The 25,593-nt window shown below is 46.7% G+C and overlaps 2 long non-coding RNA genes across 2 annotated transcripts in view; both read right to left on the reverse strand.

The window, feature by feature from the left end:
- Positions 1-9,957: 9,957 nt before the first annotated feature.
- Positions 9,958-24,348, reverse strand: LOC135816738 (uncharacterized). Its single transcript, XR_010553481.1, has 6 exons — positions 24,277-24,348; positions 23,657-23,706; positions 21,821-21,881; positions 20,465-20,542; positions 11,611-11,654; positions 9,958-10,031 (listed from the first exon to the last, which is right to left on the reverse strand). It is a non-coding gene; the product is annotated as an uncharacterized LOC135816738 (long non-coding RNA).
- A 608-nt stretch (positions 24,349-24,956) lies between these two features.
- LOC135816739 (uncharacterized) overlaps positions 24,957-25,593 on the reverse strand; it is a 10,164-nt gene continuing 9,527 nt past the window's right edge. Inside the window, exon 5 of the long non-coding RNA XR_010553482.1 lies at positions 24,957-25,593. This exon is cut by the window's right edge and continues 74 nt beyond it. This is a non-coding gene — a long non-coding RNA (uncharacterized LOC135816739).

Raw genomic sequence — 25,593 nt, forward strand, 5'->3', positions numbered from 1 at the left:
TAATACTAGTTACAGGTCGCATGTCACTCATGGAAGGATCCATGGGCTTAACGCATCTATCAATGAAATCCAAGGAAGAGAATTAATATGAAAGTAGAAGCACGCGAAAAGGGTACTTGTAAAGAAGGGGGGGGGGTAATCAGGAAGTGAGAAAACCTCGAGGATGGAATCTATACCTGTGGATTTCTTGGGACTTTAAAACGTGCCGGCTAAATTCACCACGGGTTTCAGATATCCTAATCTCAGTAGGCAGAGAGTTCAACGTGGTGATCATGGAATGTAGCAGAGTGGAGCGGAAACAGGGACCAGTGTGAGTGGGCCGGAGGTAAAAGTGAGGACGTCGTGCACTCTTGGATAGGACTATGTTGAAATTAGTGCGGTTGTTGGAGTAATGGCGGGTAAAATGGTAAAAGAGTTTGAGGCAATGTATGTGCTGCCACCAGGCGACACTTTCCCATTCAGCAACTTCAAACACGTTCTCCATGCCATGGGGAATGGGCACTTTCCGCCGATGTCAATACTGCCTGGTAGGCCTCGACCATACTAAAAAAAAGAGCATATTATGTTCGTCGCATATCAGGGAAAACGTCCATAATATGCCAAAGGCTTAGCAAGATATGCAAAAAGATATGCCAAAATATGCCAAAATATGCTCGACATAAGCAGAAAGTGTAGATCATTTCAGCAAAATTACAACCTTGGAATATTCATTGGCCTCACGGCTATCATGCTTATGCCCAAATAATGGTGCAAATCAAAACACATGCGGAATAGTATGGCTGGGGTGTCTCCCCAGCAACCGTAGCGATAGTGTTCATCCATGGGGAAATGTAGCAAACGCTTCAACCATTCCAAATTCATCCATAAAAGGCATTTCTGAACGCATTTTGTCCATAATAGTTTTATTTTTTCACGGCTGAGCGTAGCGAAAGAGTGCAAAAACGTATTTTTCATTCGCAAATATTTTCAAGCGTTTGCTCTTGTTCTGCGCAACTCCGTTGAACCTACCATCGTGGTCTTTGTTTTCTCCTCGTGGTAGTTGAAGTTGCCCGCCCACCCACCCTGGTTTCATGGGGGTCTTCCCCTGTTCTTCTTGATATTGTATGCCAATGTGTGTGGCTTATGATTATGACATACACTGGTTATTACATACCATTTATTGCTGTCTCTATTCTTGGGTCCGACTGGCAGCGGGGCAGGAATTAATGAAGTAGAAAGGTTTTTTGGCCGAAAGGCGTGTTTTTCCTCTAGCCCGGTTGAGCGGTCGCGGCTAGGAATGTAGGGAGTCATTGTTTTCAGGCGCTCCCCTGCTGTCCAGTCACCCATGCTCACCACTGGCCATGCTGTTTCACTCGATTATACGGCCTTTTCTGCCGCTTGCTGGCGGTTCTTTGATGGATTAAGATGTTTTTCGGCTATTTTATCTATTATGTGGCTGCGGGTGTGTTTTTTTTTGCTTCTACTCATTTCTGGAAAACCACTACGGTGGTGAGTGTGATTGCTCTGGTAGACCACTACCCCATGTACTGAACAGTTGCTTTGTGAGTGAAAATGAATGTTTTGTCCTCATTTTCTTCAGAATATTTGAATTATATGCTGCCTTCATTCCAATATTCCCTTTGTCGCTCAATATGCCATTATGAACTGTCTCACAAAATATACGGAAATATGCGCAAGCATGCCTGGCCACGCATGCTTGCAATCGTTCCAAAGTGTCCATATTTCCTGCGGTCAGTTTGTTGTTCCAGAGAGGTGAAGGATACTCGATGGAGAGACGGACGTATCCTTTGTAGAGGCGGGCAATGAGAGCAGGGTCAGATTGCGCCTGCAACTGGCGAGCGTCAAGATAACCTGCAAACCAAGTAGTAGTCGTTGGGTTGCATAGTGGTTGTATAAGGGCCAGAAGGGTAGAATGCGGGACGCGATCAAATGCCTTGGCAAAGTCCAGAAAGACCACATCATACACCGGGCTGCTGTCCATACTCTTGGCGGCGCTAGCCGTTAGATGCATCAGTTGGTCAACTGTGCTCTGACCGTGTACAAACCCGAACAGATCTGAAACTATTACATCTTCTTTCCTAAAAGATAGCGCTAGTGGCGCCAAGTACATATTTGGCGGTCAGAGCATTGCCCTAATAGCACTTTCGAAGATAGCGCTAGTGGCGCCAAGTACACAGTGAAACAACGAACATCACTAGTATCAAACAACAGTGGGGACCACGTTACTACAATGTCAAAACAATGACAACTATTACTTTCGCACAATTAATTCTGGCTGGCAACATGTGCAAATCAAATCTGGAGAGTGAGCAAGACATCTACATACAGCTTCTGGGTGACGGCACGTCTGATCTGCGTCTTGCCAACTCTTGGTCACTGCGTGAGCACTTGGTCTGAAAACCAGCATGACTTTCATTGAAAGTAAGTCGAGAACAGGCGTATACCCTTTTGAGTGTGTTCGTTCACATCGTAGTACACGCGGAAAGCTTTTGACTATTGCTCATTTGAGCTGTCCATAATGACCTTGATTGGGAATAGTAGACAAGTGAACAGAAAAGGATAGTCTTATCGAACATGTTGACCAAAGAAAACGTTTAGATAGTTCCCGTATTCGAACTTTCTTTTGGACGACATCCATCCTTTCTTTCTCAATGTTATCAACAAAGAGCAGCAAAATAGAGAGGACCAGACTAATGCTGCTGGCAACATGTGCAAATCAAATCAAACAATAAGAGGACGGAAAAAGTGTTTTAACTCTGAGTTTCACGCACTAAGCGATCTATAATCTGCCTCTCGGTATTGAGCACTCTCTTGGACAGCCTGGAACCTCTCTGTTTTGTGCCGCGTTGAAATGAAATCTGGAGATTGAGCATGATATCTACATACAGCTTCCTGTGGCCACATGTCTCATCTGCGTCTTGGTCACTGCGTGAGCACTTGGTCTGGAAACCAGCATGACTTTCCCTGAAAGTAGGTCGAGAACAGGCGTGACAAATACCTTTTTGAGTGTGTTCTGTCATCATGGTCATATCGCATTACACGCGGAAAGCTTTTGAATACCGGTCCGTACTCGCATGATTAGAGCCCTGTCTTGAATAGTGAACCAGTCTATAAGAGCCAGTGGAAAAATGAAGCCCTCTCTTGAATAGTGCCCCCGGGCTTGTAACGAAGCGCATGTGCAAGTTTGGTCGTCTTTTGCTAATGTTCTTGTCCATGTCATTGCACTGGTGGTTTCAGGATTTATTATTAATATTACCAAGTATTATTTTTTTTACAAGAGGTCGGAGGCGGATAATACTTTTTAATAACGAAGGTACGTGTTGGGTCGTAAGTATCCACGCAAACACACATCCAGTCACAATAAGGCACTTGTCAAAGTATCCGAACGTTTTCGGTCCCTTCTCATCAAGGACTTTACAGGGAATGGCTCAAGTTGGAAAGACTAAAACTTATATAGCGTAAAGATATGAGATAACACCACTCGTGACAAGGTGGAAAATTATCAAGTTCAGCACGACACAAAACTCGAAGGAAATAATAATAGTGACAACAACATAGTGAGCAAATTAAGTTACATTGTTAACACCACGACGAGGAGTAACACCAAACAATTGTAGCGACAACACATTTTCTTTCTGTACGCAAAGTTAAGGATCTAACTTACGGATATACAAAGCGTCTAACACAGCCAGATGCAACGCACATCTACCACGTGACAATATTGAGAACACATTATCACTGTACAACTCACGACAATTGGTACGAGCTGACAGATGTTGTTTGATTGACGAAGGGCGATTCTTAGCTCCGTTAGGTGTTGTCTCCTCCAATGTCCCGTCATCAAGCAACATCTGTCTACATTTATTTATGGCTCAACATCCGAGTTTCAAATTATTATTATTATTACATTTTTGATAGGGATCAAGATCACTGTTCCTGTTGCGGTTTCTGTTGAGTCGTGATCGTTTACAGCAAACTTTAGGCTCTGTTGTTCTTTGTTTCATGTTGGAATACGCAAATACATCATCGTCATGTACATCAGCATTGAAGAAATCGTGTCCTCTCTTGAATAGTGCTCCCTCTTGAATACTGTCCCATCCGTGATGAAAAATAACACCCCAGGGGCACTAATCGCGCGAATAATGTACACTACACTACTAGCATTGCTCATTAGAGCTGTCCGTAGCGACCTTGATTGCGAGTAGTAGTACCTATACTATTATTGTAAATGAACACAAAGTAATGCTGCTGGCAACATGTGCGAATCAGATCTGCGTCTTGGTCGCTGCGTGCGCACATGGCCTGGAAACCAGCATGACTTTCATTGAAAGTACTTTTGAAGAAGTAGGTCGAGAACAGGCGTGACATACATCCTTTTGAGTGTGTTCGTTCACATCGTAGTACACGCAGAAAGCGTTTGAATATTGCTCATTAGAGCTGTCCATAATGACCTTGATTGCGAGTAGTACACAAATGAACACAAAATGATAATCTTATCGAACATGTTGACCAAAGAAAACGTTTAGATTGTTCCAGCAATAGGACTTTCTTTTGGACGACATCCGTCCTTTCTTTCTCAATGTTGTCAAGAAAGAGCAGCAGAACTAGAGAGGACCAGACTAATGATGCTGGCAACATGTGCAAATCAAAACTAATCTGAACAGGCGTGACACATACCCTTTTGAGTGTGTCCGTTCACCATTTTCAGATCGCAGTACACGCAGAAAGCTTTTGACTATTGCTCATTAGAGCTGTTCATAAGGACCTTGATTGCGAGTACTGCCCAAATAAACACAAATGTTCCCTGGCCAGTATCGCGACGTGCACGCATAAGTGGAATAGATCACGAGTAGCGGCTTCTTGGGCGGGTATAAAAGGCGACCAAAAACTGAAAGAGCTCCATGCCCAACTTCAGAAATCCAAGCACATTGAAAACTGTTTCCAAGTTTACCAAAAAGGGAATTTGCAACAACCGTCAGTAAGATGAAGAGTCTCGCTACCATTCTCTTTGGTGCCGTTGTGGCTGGTTGTCTATTGACAGGATCGGACGCCCTTCCCTGGGATGTGGACCTACCCGAACAGGCTTCCGATGTTGCCAAGCCAGGATTAATTGGCGAGAAGGAAGTAGCGGTGCAGGAGCTAGCGGCTGCTTTCGCCAAGAACCTTGTCAGCCTAGCCCGGTTTGTCCAGAACCATGCACCTACGTGCCATTATTTTGAAATTTTCAAAATGTACAATTGTGGCGACTCGATTCATATTTCCAACACTCAATACCAGGCGATGACTCCCATTTGTCAGTCAACGTATAATGATATCAGGAGAAAGTGCTCAGGTTTGTTCTATGGTTGAGCACTTGAACACCTTCCTGTTTTTCTGGATGATCATGATCTTCTTGCTATGGCCATGAGAATGGTTTCGGCTTCTCTCACTCACTGATACGCTGGATGCACGCAATTTGCCACTAGACATTTTTCTGGTAAAGTGAATGTGTTGCACGCTTCTTAGAAAACGATAGTCATTTAGAGAGTGCGCTTGTGGAATAGAAGTGGAGTGTCGTTCATTTCCTTTTATCTGAACTTTGGGTGAGCACGCCAGTATTTTGCAATGATAAACACAATCATACTTATGTTCTTTGATAGAATGAAACATCTGCATTTTCAGCTGATCATTGGTTGGAATCGTGGCTTGGTCTGTTTGATGCGAGTGTGTGCTTGGTCCGCTGGATGCGAGTTTGTGCAGGGGAGGTTGTGAGTGTTTTGTTATGGCTTCTCAGGGGTGTAAAAAAAATCGGTCGCTGACAGTAGATGGTCGCCTACCGCAGAGGTCGCTAACGGCAGGTTTGACTGTAGCTGATGCCACTATTGCAGGCAGGCACAGTGGGTTGGTCTAAGACCATGATTGAGAAACGAGAGGTACCAGGTTAAAGTCCTGCTTGGAAGCGGAAGGATTTTTCCAACCGTGCTGCGACCCACAGTTAATTGGGAACTCGTGAGTCGTGGCCTGGCATGAGTAATACCAAGAGTACATAACCCCCCTGGGGGTTATGTACTCTTGGTACTACTCATGCATAATACATACATACATCATGCATGGATGTGGCAAATGGGATTGAGGCCTTTGGCCTCTGGTTAGTGGATCTGATCTATCCTCCCCCACCGTTTAGGAGCCGCATCGTTTTTCTTCACTTGTTGTCTCACCCTAAGTGTCTGCAGGTGTATGATGATTTTAGTTTTTCTGTTCTTTGTCGTGCACGGTATGCTAGTCAGTTGAAAGTACTTGAGGCTGTTTGTATTCGTTTGCATAAGCCTGATCTTTGTAAGCAGAAGAAACATGTGGTTGCGTTAAAATTGTTTTCGTAGGTGCACAGCATGATTGTTTGTCTCACTACACAGTTTTAGCGTTATAATATTAGTTTCTCACCCGCCGTTGCACTTAGCTCTCACTTCACTTCTATTGTCTCACCTTCCCTCATTCTATTTTGGCACTGTATTTTGTTCTCGTAACACATCATTGAATGTATATTTAATCATTGTTCAGCATGGTTACTCTTCAGTCACGACTTTCCACTGATGAATGTGACAAGAAAATTAATTCTGGTAAACTTTCATGACTTCGTTGTAGTGTGGCGATGACTGCAGAATTTGTTCTCTTTATTGCGATTATAAAATTGTTGTCTCCACGTCGATTATTTGAATAGAAATAAAGAGAACAAATTCTGCTGTCATCGTCACACTACAAAAAATATAATACAAACACCATGGCTCAATGTAACTGCACATTCGGAAAGCTGCTTCTAATGTCAAGTTCGAGTGGCAATTTCCTCGACATGGGAGACTAAAATTATTATAATTATCACGGCAAGGAAAAATTAAAACAGTTTAATCCTACAACCGACAATCCTGAGGCAAGAAACAGTATGGCTGAACTCTTCGAAATGTTCTGGGAAGTCCGAATGAGGCATTTCGCCATCACCATGAATTTTGCTAGTGACGGCAGGACATTTTTCGCAAGTACATGTACAGATATGTCTCGACACGGCGTATGATTTCTAGTGTTGGGAACCGCGATCGCAATCACTGATTGCGGAAACCGTACTTGTCCTCTATTCCAGGCGACAGTGCTACTCGCGGCGACTGAGAGGTCTCATGTACATGTACATGTACTTCAAAGTAGATGCCATAAGACGGTGGAAATAGTGTGCAGATCTACTTCGCAGTTGAAGGGGCAGCCTCATGTTGTAAGTGTGATGCCACTGGAGGTAGATCCAAAAAAGGAGGTACATGTAGATCCGAAAAAAACTTGCCAGTTTGAGCACTCTGGCAAGGTATGTTCGGGCCTAGTTTCGCAAAAGTTATGCTATCAGGCTTGGCCTCATTTTCTCTGTGCTGCGCTGAGGAGTCCACAAAAGACGAAACACTGTTCCGTCCGCAGATTGAGTATTTCGCTCCTGCTCTTGTAGCAGTTGAGCGCTCTTATATTGTATGTAAAAAATAATAAAAAAGTTAGCCGGATTCGCGGCCGGCCGCATTACCTGACGTGCTGAGAAACACATCAAGCAAATACATTCGCATCGGCGGGCCACCACTTCGCCCATACATGTACATCCTAGGCTATAACCCCATAAACCGCATCCTTAAATTGCTTGAGGTTGCAGGCGACGAAGAAAAGACGTTTCAGGGCAGAGGTCTTGCGAATGAGCTGGCACACGCCCGGATCTAGATATGTCCGGTTGTGTGCATGTGAACACAAACATACGTGCACACGTATACACACACATGCACACACACACATGCACGTACACACACACACACACATACACATGTACACACGCAGACATACAAATTAGGATCTGCCCGGTATGTCAAAGAATCGTACTGAGTACTCGAGCACTCGTCCGTCAGCTAGGGTTATCGTTAGCGATTGTGCTCGATAAGAGATCGCTAGTGGTATGCGTCTACGCACGATCATTGAATGCCTGGAAAGTGCGTAAGTGCAGACTACTGACACTATCCATACTGTTACTGTACACCACTACAGTAGAGTCACACGCCCAAGGACGTTGTTTCCAAGGGGTTAGCCTGGGACGTTCTTATTTTTCAGCAATCTGGCTGCGTTCTTATAGCACGTTCTTAGAAACAATCTGTACTGGATCATTATTATGTATCCCACAAGCTGCCAGAAAACCAACACCGCCGTTCTTAGCTTTAGGCTGTGGCGTTCTTAGAATTTCAGGCTGGACGCTCTTGGGCTCTACGTTCTTCAGCGCGCGACTCTACGGTAGTATAAGACGCCCTTAGCAAACAACGGTAACGCTATTTTTTTTACGATACTCGTACCTTGATCATCCAAATAGCGTTGAAGCTGCAGCGTAAAAACGTTATGGGGGCTGATTTATCGTTGTGACCAACGGTACGTGTTTTGGCCAAATATTGCCTAGTCCGTACGCATTTCACCTTGTACCGCGTATATGGTGACATAAATGGTTGTACTGCGCGAAACAAAAGCTTTTCTCGTGGCAACAGCATACTAAAAATAGTGTGCATCTTGCTAAAGGTCAAACCCAAATCACGGTATTTTCCCCCTTACGGTAATACCGTTACAACATAACGTTTTTTGCTAAGGCTGTCTATTGAGTGCAAGTTGCGACGAGTCAACAAGTGCCCCGTGCCTGTAGTGACTAGCGTGCAACAGTAGCTTTTTGATTGTTTGTCCTGCACTTGCTTGCAGTGCAAACTGTCATTCCGTCAGTTGAACTTCAATACTGCAGTCTTCCTACCATACCAAGAGTGCAGTAATATCTACGATATTGCTCGTGTTCACACTTATAGATTTTATTTGTATTTACGGATTCTCCACAGGCCTTTATAGCCTAAATCGAAGGGTCTCCGTAGATGAAGTTAAAAAGTAGAATGCAATTGAAATGTGACACTTTCAAATGAAACACTTACGCAAGCCAGCTTGTGGTGGATCAACAACGGCGACCAGGTTGGGGTTGCGGCCGTATCGTTTCATCAGCCTGTCCATGACAAAGTCTGCTTTGCCACAGATAAACTCAGCATTGGTGATGCCTGCCAGCATGCACATAAACATCATGTACACATACGTACACACACACACACATATACACACACGTGTACACACAAATGCACACAAATGCACACACACACACACACACACACACACGCACATGCACACACGCACACACATACACACACACATGCATGCACACAGACAAACAGACAGACACAAGTACACACACATGCATGCACATGTGCATACACACACACACATATACACACACGTACACACACATAGACACACAATGTAAAAAATATTCGAACGATACACGATGCAATGAAACTACAAGACAAACAAAATGTTGCTTGATCTCTTTCGGCACACTTCCAAGATTGGCACGGTGTATTAACATTTCTTGACTACTGTTCCATAGGTCTAACTCTTGCTGTGGCTGTATTTCCAATCAATTGCCACAGCCGGTCTCTATGTAACAGCTTCCAGATGACTACAATTGTACAGTCATGTACATGTAGCCAATCAATCAGCCAATCAGCCAATCAGCCAATCAGCCAGCTAGTCAGCCAGGCAGGCAGGCAGCCAGGTAGCCTGTCTGGCAGCTACTGTAAATATACAAATTTTCGGCAGCTATTTAATTTCGGCTATATTCGGCACCGACCCAAAACGCCTAAATTGAAACGCCGATGAAATTTTTCACAGCATCTGTCGCACTATACCATGCCCTGAGGGCCTCTACCCCACGCCGAAAATAAATCGCCGCCGAAATGTCAAAAATCGTGAAATGCCGAAATTTTGCAGCGCCGAAATTTTGTATATTTACAGTAGTCAGCCAGGTAATCAGCCAATCAGCCAGCTAGTCAGCCAGCTAGTCAGCCAGGTAGCCAGGCAGCCAGGTAGCCTGTCCGGCAGCCACACCTACCATTCAGTCCTGCATTATGCTTGGCATCCGCCACGGCTTGTTCGCACATCTCCACGCCAATCACTTTCTTCACTCTCTGTATTCAAAAGCAGATACACACACGCACGCACACACACACACACACACACACACACACACACACACACACACACACACACACACACACACACACACACACACACACACACACACACACACACAACAAAAACAATAGTAAAAGCAATAGGCAATGATCAAGGGTGTACAAAGGGCATACACAGTGCGTACAAACCCGCAGAAGGAAATGGTGTTCAGTTCACACTGTTTTTAGATCTGCAAAGCATCCCAACTACGGCAAAGCTCTCTTTAAAGCAACCATTTCATACGGAAAATGTATACGGATAACATCACAACATTGTCTGACATTGTGCACTGCATGTCAAAAAGAAGTAGAGACTCCTGGAGATCCAATGCAACACGTTGGACAGCAATGCAACGTTATAGTCCATTTCAAAAAGATTAGCAATCAGGTTTTGGTCTTAAAAAGTACGAAGATAAGGGAAATTTGGACAACAAAGTACATAGAATGGCTTGTTAGGACACGGCAAATTGTTCTGTGAAGGTTTCGGAACAATTGGACCAGCCGTTAAGGAGTTAGAATTTCGGCCAGGTTTCCGGCCTTTTCCCATGGTTAACAATTTGCCCTGGATGTCAGTATCGATTTTTTTATCAAAACCCACGATTTATCCTTTCCTTTTTGGCCTTGTGGTTATGAATGCTGTCTGCTGGCCATGAAGTTGTGAGTTCAAATCCCAAACTATCCTCAAGTCAAACTTTTTTTTCATAGTTTTGGTGATCACGCTGGTACAAAAAGTACAAGCCAAAGAAGGTGGCTGCGCCAAACGACTTGTTGTTGTTGGAGCTCGCGTTTCCTGCCGAACTTACTGACACTTGACTGCTTCACGCCATGTGAACACACCCATAACACTGAAACGGTGTGAGTGAACACGGAAGTCATTGCGCTGCAGCTACGTGTTGTTGAATACAACGGCACATCGATCGATCGATTTCTCTTTGAGAATTACATGTATTTCAGTATTTCAAGATCGCCAATTTATTTGAATTTAGGAGTCAACGCCGTCTTCTATCAGCTTTCACAGGTGTCTGCTTTTCTCAAAATGTCGTCGAAGTCACACGGATAGCTTTGCCAAGTCATGGCCTTGGGAATGAGTCTGTGTCGATGTCGTTTTCGTCACATCGTGAGAGTAAATTGCATCGCAGCTCAAAGAAATTGGGCACGAAACGAATTGGGACCCATCCCGCGCCCGCTCGTCAACACTTACCACACTTTCGACATGTCCTCTCTGACTCCATGTCGATACGAGGAAGAACTCGTTTGTTGTAAACCAGACGTACATGTACCGACGTGAGTGAGTTATCATTTTTCATGCTTTCGCGCGGATTATTTCTTCGAGTTCACAGTGAGTTTTTCCAGCCAGCTCTCGAGCACGCATACGGTAAGACGGCAAACTCCCCGGGCGATCGCCAGGATTGCTAATCTTTTTGAAACTGACTGTAGTGCATCATCGACATTGACCGGAGATGAGTGTCTATGCAACAAGGATGGCCATATCGAATACATGCCATTGTCGTCGTGATGCCGAGCAAGTATTTACCTTTGCCAGTGCCAAGGCAATCGTACCAGTACCACGGCATATGTCTGTGATAGCCAATACATACGCACGCGTGCGCGCACACACACACACACACACACACACACACACACACACACACACACACGCACGCACACGCATGCACACACGCACGCACACGAGGTGCACCGGGTCCGCACGCACAGCTCAAGATGGCAATAGATGCATCCACACGTCAGAGTGAACACAGACAACAAACACACTACCCCCCCCCCCCCCCCCCCCATGTCGAAAAGCCCTGCAGACCGCAGAGATCTAGAAAAAGCCCATACACATAGCCAGGATGGTAGACTTGAACATATCCAGGATAGGGGAGACTTCTGCGGGATATAATATTATTATAGGGGGCCTTCCGTAATACCGATATTTATTTAGAAACGAAAACTAGTCGTTTCTCTTCAACCCCCCTCTCCCTCCCTGAGAAACGAACACATACACATGGTACATAGTATCGATATTTTTGGTCTTTTTTCTGGACATGCTCACGCATGCCAAATGTACATCGATATTTTTTGAGAAACGAACAGGCGCTAAACCCCCTCCCCCCTAAACGACTAGTTTTCGTTTCTAAATAAATATCTATATTTACGGATGGCCCCTAAGGCCACCTAGAATTAATTCGTTGTTTCGGGTCACTTCACTCATCCGTACCAGGGTCGGTCGGGTTTATTTTTTAATTTTTTTATATTTTTTATTTTGGTTACTGCCACGTACATGTATATGTGCATACATGTACAATTGTGCATATCGGATAGCTTTTGTCCATCAAGCCAGTCGATCAAATCATGACTGTAGACGATCCAGCGCAGTCATTGTCCCATCAGACCCAGGTCCCCTCCAGGACCAGACCTTGGCCTCGCTGGCAAACGAGTCTGAGGAGCAGCTCTAACCTTGAAAACGTCTGTCAAAGAGCGACGCGGTGGCAGAGCTGATGCTGTTTCAGGACCGATTGCGGATCGGAAGACAACATCGTCACCAAGCGCTTCATCCTGTTATTTTATTTGGCTGCTTCTGAGGTCGATGTCTGGACTGCTAGCTATTATTAGGTGCGTGTGTACAGTCATGTACGTATATATGTTGGACTCAGTAGAGCGTCCAGCCCCTATATGATGTCCAACCCCTATATAGAGTCCATTGGTCCAAAATCCACTGTACAGAGTCCAAACTTGGAATCAACTGTGAGCTCAAAGTTTCGATGGACATCACTCCCTGTATAGAGTCCAGCCAATTGGCTTCACCCCTATATAGAGTCCATTGGTCCAAAATCAACTGTACGGAGTCCAAACTTTGAAATCAACTATAAAGAGTCTTTATGTGGACAACACCCCCTGTATAAAGTCCAGCCAATTAGGCATCCCCTATCGAGTTCGAAAATAGACATAGGATCTGCTGTAAGCAGTGAATATTAACCAGAAAACGGCCTCTCCCTTTAATCCTTTACATCATTCACTTCTCAAGATGAAAAAAATATGTATTGAGGCGCCACTGCAGCCACTTCATTACATGAAAAACCCTACAAACACCATCCTCAAATCAAGTGGTCTCTTCGCAGACGCTGCAAATTACAATATCTCAATCATGTAGTGTTGCCAAATTATTGTGCACGCACACACACACATGCACACACCCACACAACGCCAAGAAAATACCTAGAAAAAAACCAAGAATCAAAAGAGAATAATGGAGAGCCCAGGATTAATTATTTGTTTTCAAATTATTGTGCGCGCGCGCACGCACACACACACACACACACACACACACACACACACACACACACACACACAAACTTATACAACGCCAAGAAAACACCAAGAAAAGAGTAGAGACACAATACACACGCAACTCCAACAGCCATGCAAACGTCCACCCATTTACATGTAAAGTCAAGAGGGATAACAAATTATTATACGAAACGAATGCGTACGGGGACGGGTACACGCACGTTTACATACACGTAGTAGTGTAAGAGAGTAACATAGTGCAGTGGTCAGCATAATACTCCCGGGATCCACCACAATGTGCTCAGTATGGTAGAAAATCTGGCTGCGTTCGTTAGTGAGTCAAGGGACAATGAAGCCCGCCTCCGGCGGAGACTAGACGATCTCTCAAACCTTGTCATTGAGCTAAGGCAAGAGGTAACATCATTGAAGGAGTCCGCCATTACGGCAAAGGCCAACAACGGCAAGAAAACGACCAAGGAGAGTTCAAAAGCTCATGTACGGGATGACCGCGCATCCGTGACCCCCTGTACACGTACAGACCAACTTTCTGTGAGCTCGGTTCACGAACCGACCCCACAGTCCGACAGTCCAAAGCCCCTTGCTCGAGCACGTGTACCAGAGGTGCATCGTGATGAAAGATCGGCAAATTCAAACCTGCTGCCCAGCTTTGAAGACGACAACGAGGACAGTGGACTTTGGGAGCTAGTTTGCAGCACAAAGCCCACGGGAAAGCGGAAAGTACTGTTTGTGGGGAACTTACCGAGTGACACGACTACGGAGAAACTCAGTCAGTTCGTCACCACCCGAGCAAGCTCAGCCGAAACTCAAGTCAAAATCCACGAGTGCAAGATCTTCCGGAAGGAAGCCAGATCCTCCGCACGACTCGTACTCAACTCGAAAACGGCTGCGCTGGTCAACTCCAAGGGATTCTGGCCGCGACCTGTATACTCACGCCAGTGGAATTTTGAGAAGTACCAGCACCTGTCCGACAAGCAATCTCCAGACGATCAACACATGAGCGCGTCCGACCAGGAGCCAGTGATAGACATGGATGCCCCGTCTCAGATTCCCCCTCCGCCACCGCTACACCCTCTTCCAGGAAGCAACTAAGCCACAAACAAATATGTCAAGTCTATCGATCTTTCTGACCAATGCATTCGGTCTCCAGTCCAAGTTCGGTGAGCTACAACATGCCCTCCGTCAGCAGACTGTAGACATTGCCATAGTAACTGAGACAAAACTCACTGCCGAGAAAATGTCTCCAGCTGAAACACTAATACCCGGATACTGCCCCGCAGTACGCAAGGACCGCACTGCACATGGAGGCGGTGTTGCTGTATGGCTAAAAGCAGGTCTGTGCTTTCGTCACCTTGACACCGTGCCATGTCATGACTTTGAAGTCATCTGGCTTCTTATTGAAACGTGTGATCATCATAAAATTGTATTCTGCGCCCTCTACCGGTCTGGGAGCTCCAGTGAGTCAGATATCAGTCTTATTGAGTATCTTGAGGAGACCTTGCTCGCTGTCCGGCACCTCGGTGACTATGTTCTGATCACGGGTGACTTCAATGTCCACAACACCGCTTGGCTGGGCAGCACCAAGACCACTGTTGCCGGGGAAGCCTTAGAGGACTTGTGCGCCTCGCACTACCTCACCCAACATGTCTCCGAACCAACCCGCAAGAACAACACACTGGACTTAGTTATATCTGACCTCCCAGGTGCAGCATCTGTCACCACTGGTCCGCCGCTTGGACGCTCAGACCATGTCACTATCTTAACGGAGTTCAAGACCGTACGTCCCCGCAAGGAGCAACCGGCCCTAAGAATCGTCTGGCAGTATGCTAGAGCAGACTGGGGAAGGATGCGCGCACATCTTAGCCGCATTAACTGGCCAACTGTCCTATCAAATGACCCTGACGCTGCTTGTGAAGCCCTCACAGGAATTGTGCGTGATGCCATGTCTCAGTTTATTCCCTCCAAGACCATTAAAGTAATGGCCACTGACCCGGTCTGGTGGACACCTGCCTGCCAACAAGCGGTGCACCTAAAGCAACAAGCCTGGAGAGTTTGGAGGCAAGACCCCGATAGCTTGCAACAGAAAGAAACCTTCCTGGCATCCGTTACACATTGTGTGCATGTTCTGCAACATGCCCAACAGCAATGCAAAGAGCGAGCTTCTAGAAAGCTGTCATCTGGCTCCTTGCAAGACAAGCAATGGTGGACAGCTATTAAGCGAGCTGCTGGTGTTAGCCGCCAAAGCGATATACCTGTCCTGGTCGACAGATCTGGACACGAGCACACCACTGCTAGGGAGAAAGCCGAGTGCTTTGCCCAATACTTTGCCATGAAGTGCAGCCTCGGCTCCAACGATTTCTCTGCCTCTGATCAGCTCCCTGCTATGCAACTTGATGCCACGGCACCTCAGATCACAGCCATCCACTTTCGTCCAGCCAATGTCCGTCGTCAACTAGCGGCGTTAAATCCGCACAAGGCCACTGGCCCCGATGGCATATCAGCTAGAGTCCTCAAGGAATGCCACAGGGAGCTGGCAGAGCCTGCTGCTCGCTTGTTCTCTTGCTGCTTCAGAGCAGGGGTCCAGCCAGCTTCCTGGAAACTAGCCCATGTGTCCCCCATACACAAGAAGTCCTCCAAGTCAATTGTTTCGAATTATCGACCTGTGTCTCTCCTCAGCATCCTGTCGAAAGTAATGGAGAGTATAGCCAACTCCCAGCTTGTCAACTTCTTGGAACGCCACCGTCTGCTGAATACTCGTCAATACGGTTTTCGTCGTGGCACCGGAGCTGCAGACCTCCTGACTGTCCTACAGTATGAGTGGGCCAATGCCATGGCAGAAGGTGGAGCTATGCAAGCAGTTGCCGTGGACATAGCGGGGGCTTTTGACAAAGTGTCTCATGCTGGCGTACTTTACAAGACCCGCCAGCTGGGGATAGGGGGTTCACTGCTCGCATGGCTTACCCACTACCTGCAATGTCGCACCATTAAAGCTGTTGTTCATGGCCAGAGCTCATCGGTGCACCCTGTCCAGTCTGGCGTCCCACAAGGTAGTATCCTTGGACCTACATTGTTCCTCGTGTACGTAAACGACATCTCAAGCTGCTTGTCGCATGGCACAAACCTGAACACTTTTGCTGATGATACAACTTTGTACTCCCTCCTTGACCAAGCCTCGAATGCCTCACTACAACGCAGCCTAGATGAGCTCCATGCCTGGGGGAAGAGATGGAAGATTGCGTTTGAGCCATCAAAATCGCAAACTATCACTCTGTCGCACCAGCGGAAGGATACAGTGCCTCCCCAGCTGTCATTTGGCGGAACTCCTCTCCCGCCTGATGAATCTGTGAAGGTGCTCGGAGTGACGTTTGATACTAAACTGAGCTACAGACTCCACCTTCGGCAAGTGGCATCGCGTGCTAAGCAGCGGCTGGGCCTCCTGCGGAAGGCAGCACCCCTCCTCAGCCACGCGGGCAGGGTGACTGTTTACAAAGGATTCGTCCGGCCAATGCTGGAATATGCCCCCCTTGCGTGGATGGGATCAGCCCCCTCACACCTGGCCATGCTGGATGCTGTCCAGCTCCGCGCCCTAAATGTCATTGGCCCTGGTACGATTCTTCCCAGCCTCCTTGTTCGGCGAAAGGTCTCTGCTCTCTGCCTACTGTACAAGCTGATGTATGGCCATGGTCTGCCTCAAGTTGCAGCCATGTGTCCCCCACCGGCTATACCGCCACGTCATCGCCGCACTCGAGCAGCCCAAGCACAGCACCATCCCCACCAGCTTGAGCTGAATCTCTCGCCACGAGCTCCTGATTACCTTCTGCGCTCTTTCCCATACTGCATCGTGCCAGTGTGGAATAGACTGCCACAGGCAATTCTGGACAAGCAGCCAGCCCGGAAACACCTGCAGAGATTCAAGACTGCTGCATACCGTCACCTGCAACAGAGTGACTGGTGCTCTGCTCATGACTGGTGCTAGCCATGCACATCTATCACACTGGCCTGCCATCAGTGGACGCAAATCATTATGTTGACCCTCTTCTCAAAGTAGCATTATAGTCATAGCGACGATATGCCGCTGAACTCTTTCTCTCTCTATACTTATATCTCTCCACCTCTTTCACTCTCTTTCCCTCACTTACCCATCTCTCTCTTTCTCTCTCTCTCTCTCTCTTCTTTCTTGTGCACTCTCTCCCTCTCTCTCTCGCTCTCGCTCTCTCTCTCTCTCTCTCTCTCTCTCTCTCTCTCTCTCTCTCTCTGTCTCTCTGTCTCTCTCTCTCTCTCTCTTTTCTCTGTCTCTCTTTCTCTGTCTCTCTTTCTCTGTCTCTCTGTCTCTCTCTCTCTCTCTCTCTCTCTCTCTCTCTCTCTCTCTCTCTCTCTCTCTCTCTCTCTCTCTCTCTCTCTCTCTCTCTCTCTCTCTCTCTCTCTCTCTCTCTCTCTCTCTCTGTCTCTCTCTCTCCCTCTCTCTGTCTCCCTCCCTCTCTCTGTCTCTCTCTCTCTCTCTCTCTCTCTCTCTTCTCTCTCTCTCTCTCTCTCTCTCTCTCTCTCTCTCTCTCTCTCTCCACTCTCTCCCTCTCTCTCCCTCTCTCTCCCTCTCTCTCCCTCTCTCTCTCTCTCTCTCTCTCTCTCTCTCTCTCTCCTCTCTCTCTCTCTCTCTCTCTCTCTCGATCTCTCTCTCTCGATCTCTCTCTCTCGCTCTCTCTCTCTCTCTCTCTCTCTCTCTCTCTCTCTCTCTCCCTCTTTCTCTCTCTCTCTCTCTCTCTCTCTCTCTCTCTCTCTCTCTCTCTCTCTCTCTCTCTCTCTCTCTTTCTCTCTCTCTCTCTCTCTCTCTCTCTCTCTCTCTCTCTCTCTCTCTCTCTCTCTCTCTCTCTCTCTCCGCCATTCCTCTCGCCCCCCTCTCCCATGGTGCTTGCTGTGTACGCCGATCCCGAGACCCTGGTCGGGGGAGTCCACTGCATCTCACCAGCGCAGCTCATGTAGCGCCTACACACCCATTGTTGTCTTTTTTGTTTCGTCTTCGTTTTGTCTCCCCCTTCTTCCGTAGGTATGTGCAATGTGATAAAAAAAAAAAAAAAAAAAAAAAATACTAGCACATGCTGAGAGTGCAATAGCAAGCTTCACCATTGCTCATGGCCATGCAAATGTTCAGCAGCACTCAGTTCCGCAAGCTTCTGAAGATCAGCACACCTGCAACAAATAGATAGCACAAGGATACGCTTATTACCGTAATGATGCATGGGAGCACACAACTACCAAGTTCTCAACGAATGTGATGCTCAATGAAAATCAATCCACTCAAAGACCTGTGAACAGGTGATGGTGGGGACAATAATCTATTAGTAATACGAGGAATAAGATCGTTTGTGCACACCGTCAAGACGCACAGACACACCAACATGCATGTAGTGTACACAGTGTTTCACTTCACTGCAACTAAATTGAAATGAGATGATTTGAACAATCTGTACAGCGTTGCGGTCAGTCAGTCTTCCCCAAGATGGAAATGCAATGATTTGTTGTCACGAGGCAGTTTCACTGACACAATGTCATGTTCGTGACATCAAAACGGTTACTTCAGGGAATACGAGTATTAGCTTGAGAAGCTTTCTTGTCATTGGCATACAAGCAATCCTCCTAGTCCTGCTACTACTAGTACACTGGCACTGCGTTTGTGGATCCCATTGTATTTGACATCATACTACAGGAAGAGTGTCGTGGAGTTCACATAATTATCACAGGGATAAAAATACATTTCTCATGAAATAAAATAATAATTGATGATAGCTAGACGGTCATTATACGATTGATGCAAAGTCCTTGCAGTCCTTGAGGACTATTACGAAGTGGTTGATTACTTTTAGGGCATTCATTCAAGCAACATCAAACAAACGCGATACGCTCCTTGAAAATGGAAAAAAAATTCAAGCATAACGACAGAACAGCAGACCAATCGAAACGAGTAAAAGCTTCCTTACCTCAGTCATCGTCCTGCCATGTAGTTGGACAGCCTTTTGAAACGGTGGTACAGGCAGCTCTTGTCCAGTCAAACAGGGTATCCTTGTGGCGTCGAACGAAAGAGAGTGTCAGTGTATCTGACTCGTCAGATTGCAACTGTGCTGAACTTTTCTCTTTCTCCGCCGTTTCTGCTTTCATCCCTCGCTCTGATGAAACCGTTCAAACGTCTTACTGGCAGCAATGGCCAGCCAAACAGGGGATCCTTGTGGCGTCGAACGAAAGAGAGCGTCAGTGTACCTGACTCGTCAGATTTGAACTGTGCTGAACTTTTCTCGTTCTGCAATTTCTGCTTTCATCCCGCGCACTGATGAAACGTCTTCAGAGAACCACAAGACGCTTTCCAGATTTGATTTTGAACGTCTCCTTATCCTCCTTGGTTAGCTCGAGACAGATTACTGTCAGCAACTGCACAGCAGAATTGGCAGCCATGGCTGAAGTGAAGAAAGGAATGCGCTGCCACGAGGCGAGCAAAACTGAAAAATGTGTTCTCTTTCGGGCTCAACACACAGGACGGCGTGACACTGACAGGATAAACTGGACTCCTGGACCGTGAATAGGGGACTTGTAGAAAAAGTGTACTCCTTATAGGGGATTGCGCGGCAGGATGAAGCTGATCAAAACTGAGTGGACTCCTGGACTCTGTATAGTGGATTTTGGACCAATGGACTCTATATAGGGTGCTGGACATCATATAGTGCATGGACTCTATACTGAGTCCTACATATAGTCTAGTCATGTACATTTGCATGCACTATAAAAAAACATCTTGCGGTCGGGTGAAAAAAGATGGTCGGTCGGGTGACCCGAAACAACGAATTAATTCTGGGTGGCCTAATTATGTCTTTATTATGAGCTACAGCTGCGGAGCTTGCCCAGTGGACCAGGTGGACAGACATCAAGAGCACAATGCCATGTGCGTGGGAGCAAATACACATGAGATCCTATGACAGCATATGGTAACAGCAGTGTCTGTGAAATCGATTACAAGGTCATTGTGGACTTGTTCAGTGCAGTGGGGAAAGTGTGAAATTTCAGTACATGGTCAGGTAAGGTCCATAGCAGCTTACCCAAGACAATAGAGTCCTCGTTGACATCACACCAGTCACAGATTGATGCGTACAGACGTTCAGTGCCAAGGGTGTTTACTGTGCAGACACACAAATAGACACAGACACACACATGCGCATGCACACGCACACAGACACACAGACACACACACACACACACACACAGACAGACACACAGACAGACACACCATGCTCACAGACACACATAGATACACACACGGACACAGACACACAGACAGACACACACACACCGAGGTACAAACAGACAGTATAAGAAGAGAATTGTGTACTCCCATTGCAACTTGCCGTGGAAACTAACTATGTGGCAAGAATCGGAATCTTTCCGCAGAATAATCCAATAAACCGATCTGGTCGGAGGGAGGGCAAAACTCTGCAATCCTGTATAATGCAGGTTCATATGGTCCTGCAGTGAGCGGTGAAAAGGGAAATCTGACCTCAGATAAAACAGTTGCTGTATGGCTCTGAGTGGCTCTGCATGGCTCTGGCACTATGAGTATGAGCACGTCGCTATGCGGTGAACGTGGCTATGCAATGAACGTGGCTCTGCAATGAACGTGGCTATGCAATGAACGTGGCTATGCAATGAACGTGGCTATGCAATGAACGTGGCTATGCAATGAACGTGGCTATGCAATGAACGTGGCTATGCAATGAACGTGGCTATGCAATGAACGTGGCTATGCACTGAACGTGGCTATGCACTGAACGTGGCTATGCAATGAACGTGGCTATGCACTGAACGTGGCTATGCAATGAACGTGGCTATGCAATGAACGTGGCTATGCAATGAACGTGGCTATGCAATGAACGTGGCTATGCAATGAACGTGGCTATGCAATGAACGTGGCTATGCACTGAACGTGGCTATGCAATGAACGTGGCTATGCAATGAACGTGGCTATGCACTGAACGTGGCTATGCACTGAACGTGGCTATGCAATGAACGTGGCTATGCAATGAACGTGGCTATGCAATGAACGTGGCTATGCACTGAACGTGGCTATGCACTGAACGTGGCTATGCAATGAACGTGGCTATGCAATGAACGTGGCTATGCAATGAACGTGGCTATGCAATGAACGTGGCTATGCAATGAACGTGGCTATGCACTGAACGTGGCTATGCAATGAACGTGGCTATGCAATGAACGTGGCTATGCAATGAACGTGGCTATGCAATGAACGTGGCTATGCACTGAACGTGGCTATGCAATGAACGTGGCTATGCAATGAACGTGGCTATGCAATGAACGTGGCTCTGCGTTATCATACACGTACATACACAGGGCAGCAATGACGATAGTCAGTTAACAAGTGCCAGCATACATGTCATTACCTTGGAAGAAGGCATCAGCCGATATTCTGTACGTCAGGCCAAGCAATTTCTCATGTAGATGCTACAAGTACAAAAGCACAAGACCAATACAAGAATACACACACTATAATACAATATGAGAGAGAGAGAGAGAGAGAGAGAGAGAGAGAGAGAGAGAGAGAGAGAGAGAGTAAGTTACATTTATAAAGACAGGTAAGTCTAACAAATGAGGACTGAGACCTCTACAACAGGGTTTTTACGCCTGAAAGCAGGTGCATGATTTAACAAGCAGGTTGTCAGTCTAGATTTTATGCGCAGATGGAGAAAAAGCGCAGAATTTTTGTAGTGAGATGAAAAGCAGAAATAATAAGAAAAGATGAAATGAAAGCCTGCTCACAACCCCGCCCAGCCTTGCGAACTGGGTATGGTGGATTAAGAACCCGGTTCAACGCTCGAGCAAGCGCTCTCCACTCAAGGTGTTCACAGCAACTGATAGGAACTCATATGAGACAGAGAGAGAGAGAGACAGAGAGAGAGAGAGAGAGAGAGAGAGAGAGAGAGAGAGAGCTTAGACTCAGTGGTCAGGGAAAAGAGGCACTGCCAAAACTTGGTATGCATTACATAGGACAACTACTCATGGAGGGAGACGGAGTACACGCTTTTTCATCTACAGGGATGTTCTCGTTCTACAGTGCTGCTCAACGAAATCCGATCAAGCTAGCGAATGCCACTCTGAGCGCTGTACAGCCCTAGACCTGCAAACACTGGGCTGCTAAGGCCGCGGTCACACACGCACTTTTTTTGGCGGTTCCGCCAAAGCGTAACTTACGCTTCCACCGTTGCCTCGGCAACGGCGGAGGCGTAAGTTACGCTTTGGCGGAAAGTTTGGATTTCGCTACGCCAAAAAATGCGACCGGAGCCTCCGCTTCCGCGGATCCGCTTTGGCGGAACCTGCATGGTGATGGCTTTGGAGTTTGGTGTGCTACTTCTGCACTGAGTTCTGGTGGTTTGGTTGCCGTTTGGTATTCAGCTTTCATATCGTTCTTCTTTGCCAATGAACTGTACGTTCTGGAGATCTCGCAAACGATACTGCATCGTTATGAGTGGATAGTTGGTGAGGGAACCCGTCTCCCAACTCATTGGCCCCGATCGCGGACGATCTCCAACTCTCTCCTTCTCCCTCCAAGCAAGGCGTCCACCAGAGTATGCAGCACTAGGACTGCAACCAGGGAGGAGTAGAGTACTCTGCCACACCCTCACTGCAACTGCAGGCATCCACGCAGTCGTTAGGGTCGATGATGGATTCTGGAGGAGCCAACGACACCCTGCTATACAACTATTTAAAATTGATATTGATGTAAACTAAACTATTATTCAAATACACCTGTACTGGGCCGCAGTGAATGTGCCCCAAATCCACGAGTGTACTTGACAGGAGACATTCAGCAGCCTGTCAGCGATCCACGATAGCTCTGCTTGTACAAGCGAAGGTCGCTTCAACTCGGACAAGAACATCTAAAATTTCATAGGACGTGCTGCATTTGCATTCCCTCCGCCAAAGCGGGGCGTTGAGGAGCACAGAAGTCTACATATATGTGTGACCGCTGCATCCTGTGTTCCGCGAAAGCGGCTGCGGTAGTTACGCTTTTCGCCTCCGCAAAAGCGGTGCAAGCTTTTCATGTGTGACCGCGGCCTAAATGGTGCAGGGCACAACTTTGACTCACACAATCAGACTTCATTGAGCCGCACTGTTGTAACTTCTATCACTTCATAATACTGACGTTGTGCAGTCACAAAGAAATGCACTGGCACAGATAGAGCATAGCAACAAGGCTGAGCAGATGTCAAACAACATACCGAGTCTCCAAGCACATGGTAACACCCTTAGTGATGTCATTTTGCGGTACCTGGTAGAAGAATCAGACGGAGAAAATAGAAGTGGAAACACAATCCCAATAGACTGCTGGGCCAGCACACCCATACCTGCACACCCACCACGACACATACCTTTGCCACTAATGTCACTGTGTGTACTAGCAATCTTCTGGCCTCTGCGTCAATAGGTGTTGGTCTAAGAAATCTGTAACGCTCCGTTAATCTTTTATTCCCATCAAATTTGAGCACCTCCGCCGAAAAGGGGAGAGTGCACCCTACTACCACATGTCGACAGGAACTTGCAGCATGGAACGCTTCACTGTAAAGTGTCATTTCATTCTTAAACCCCGCGATCTCGTGATTGGAAACTACATACCACTGTGCTGTATGGGACACAGACACAGACAGAGAGACACACACAGACAAACGCACAGACATGCACTCAGACACAGACAGACACAGACAGACACAGACAGACACAGGCAGACACAGACAGACAGACAGACAGACAGACAGACAGACAGACAGACAGACAGACAGATAGACAGACAGACAAACAGACAGACAAATACACACACACCACGGGCTGTGCTGACACCTACCTGGTAATGTCAAAATGTAAGTACATTGATGTAATTCCATTGTCTTTTCCAGGACCATCAACAAAATACTGGCACAGCAGTTCAACTTCATCCTGTAGGAAATGAAATAAAAGTCACAGCACAAGTAAGAGTTGGCCAGAGGGACTTTACACTTTACAGCGCGAGCAGAAATTCCACTACCGTCGGGGGTCAAGGTGCGGTTGAAGTTCTTACAGCAGTAAGTTTGGGTTAACCAGACCCACTCAAGTTGTCAATGGCGGATAATCAAATTAGCTGTATCCATGCGACCCTCATGCCAGGTCACGAGTAGCCGACTGTGAACTTATCGACCACAACTAAAAACTACGCGGTCTTCAGACCCCTGTTGTAGCGCGATTTCCTGGCCTTTTCGTGGAGACAACTAGAAGACTGTATTTACTTATTGGTTTCAACCACACTCTCAAATCAACCAGAAAACAACAACACCAACGATCGCCAAATCGCTGTCATCAGCAAAACGTGCCCGCGTGCGTGCATTGACTTACGTGTACATCAGTGTGCGTGCATGCATATCGAAGAGTAGAAAAGCAGAATGATCATGCATGATGCATCGATGAGTCATACCACAACGTTACCATGGATATAAATAATAGCGATGCGATGGCGACAGCAAAGTAATAGTTCCGCGTCCAAAGGCGCAGGTGCAAACAACAAGGAAATATCAGAGTGCAGAACAAACAGAAATTCAAATCGAAAGGAGATAAATATTGTGGAGATGAAGCGAATCGGTTTGGTCTGTCAGAGTGTGCTTGCGCCCAGGGACAGGGTGACAGCCAACCCTGTCAGAGAGAGTCAGTGTACAGAATAGGAATTCATAGAACGCAGCACGCAGTGGAGTTGCTGTGGAGAGCGAAAATACAAGCAACCATGTAAGTACTATCTATGCAACTAATTATATCGGCGTATCCGACAACACGCACAACAAACACTGTATCGTAACAACACACTCATAAATGATGTTATCACAATGACACTCATTCTATTTCAGCGCAGTGTCCTGTCCAATCACACTCGTAAATCTCGCACACTCCCTCCTTGACAACATGACAACTGACACTCATAAATCTCGCACACCGACTAATAAATATATCCGTTCGGTCGAAGTTACAGGGTTGACTGTGGCTCGCACTATGGCCAGAAAAACAATTCCGCTTGCAAGCAGGACTTGAACCTAGTGCAATCTGTTGTTCAGTCATCATATTACACCATCCCAGTTTGCCTGCAGAAAGAAAAAGGACCACCGTGACATTGCACGTGTCTGTTCCTACCTGGGTAAGC

This window comes from Sycon ciliatum, chromosome 5 (assembly GCF_964019385.1).
Source record: "Sycon ciliatum chromosome 5, ocSycCili1.1, whole genome shotgun sequence".
In the NCBI taxonomy this organism is placed as follows: Eukaryota; Metazoa; Porifera; class Calcarea; order Leucosolenida; family Sycettidae; genus Sycon; species Sycon ciliatum.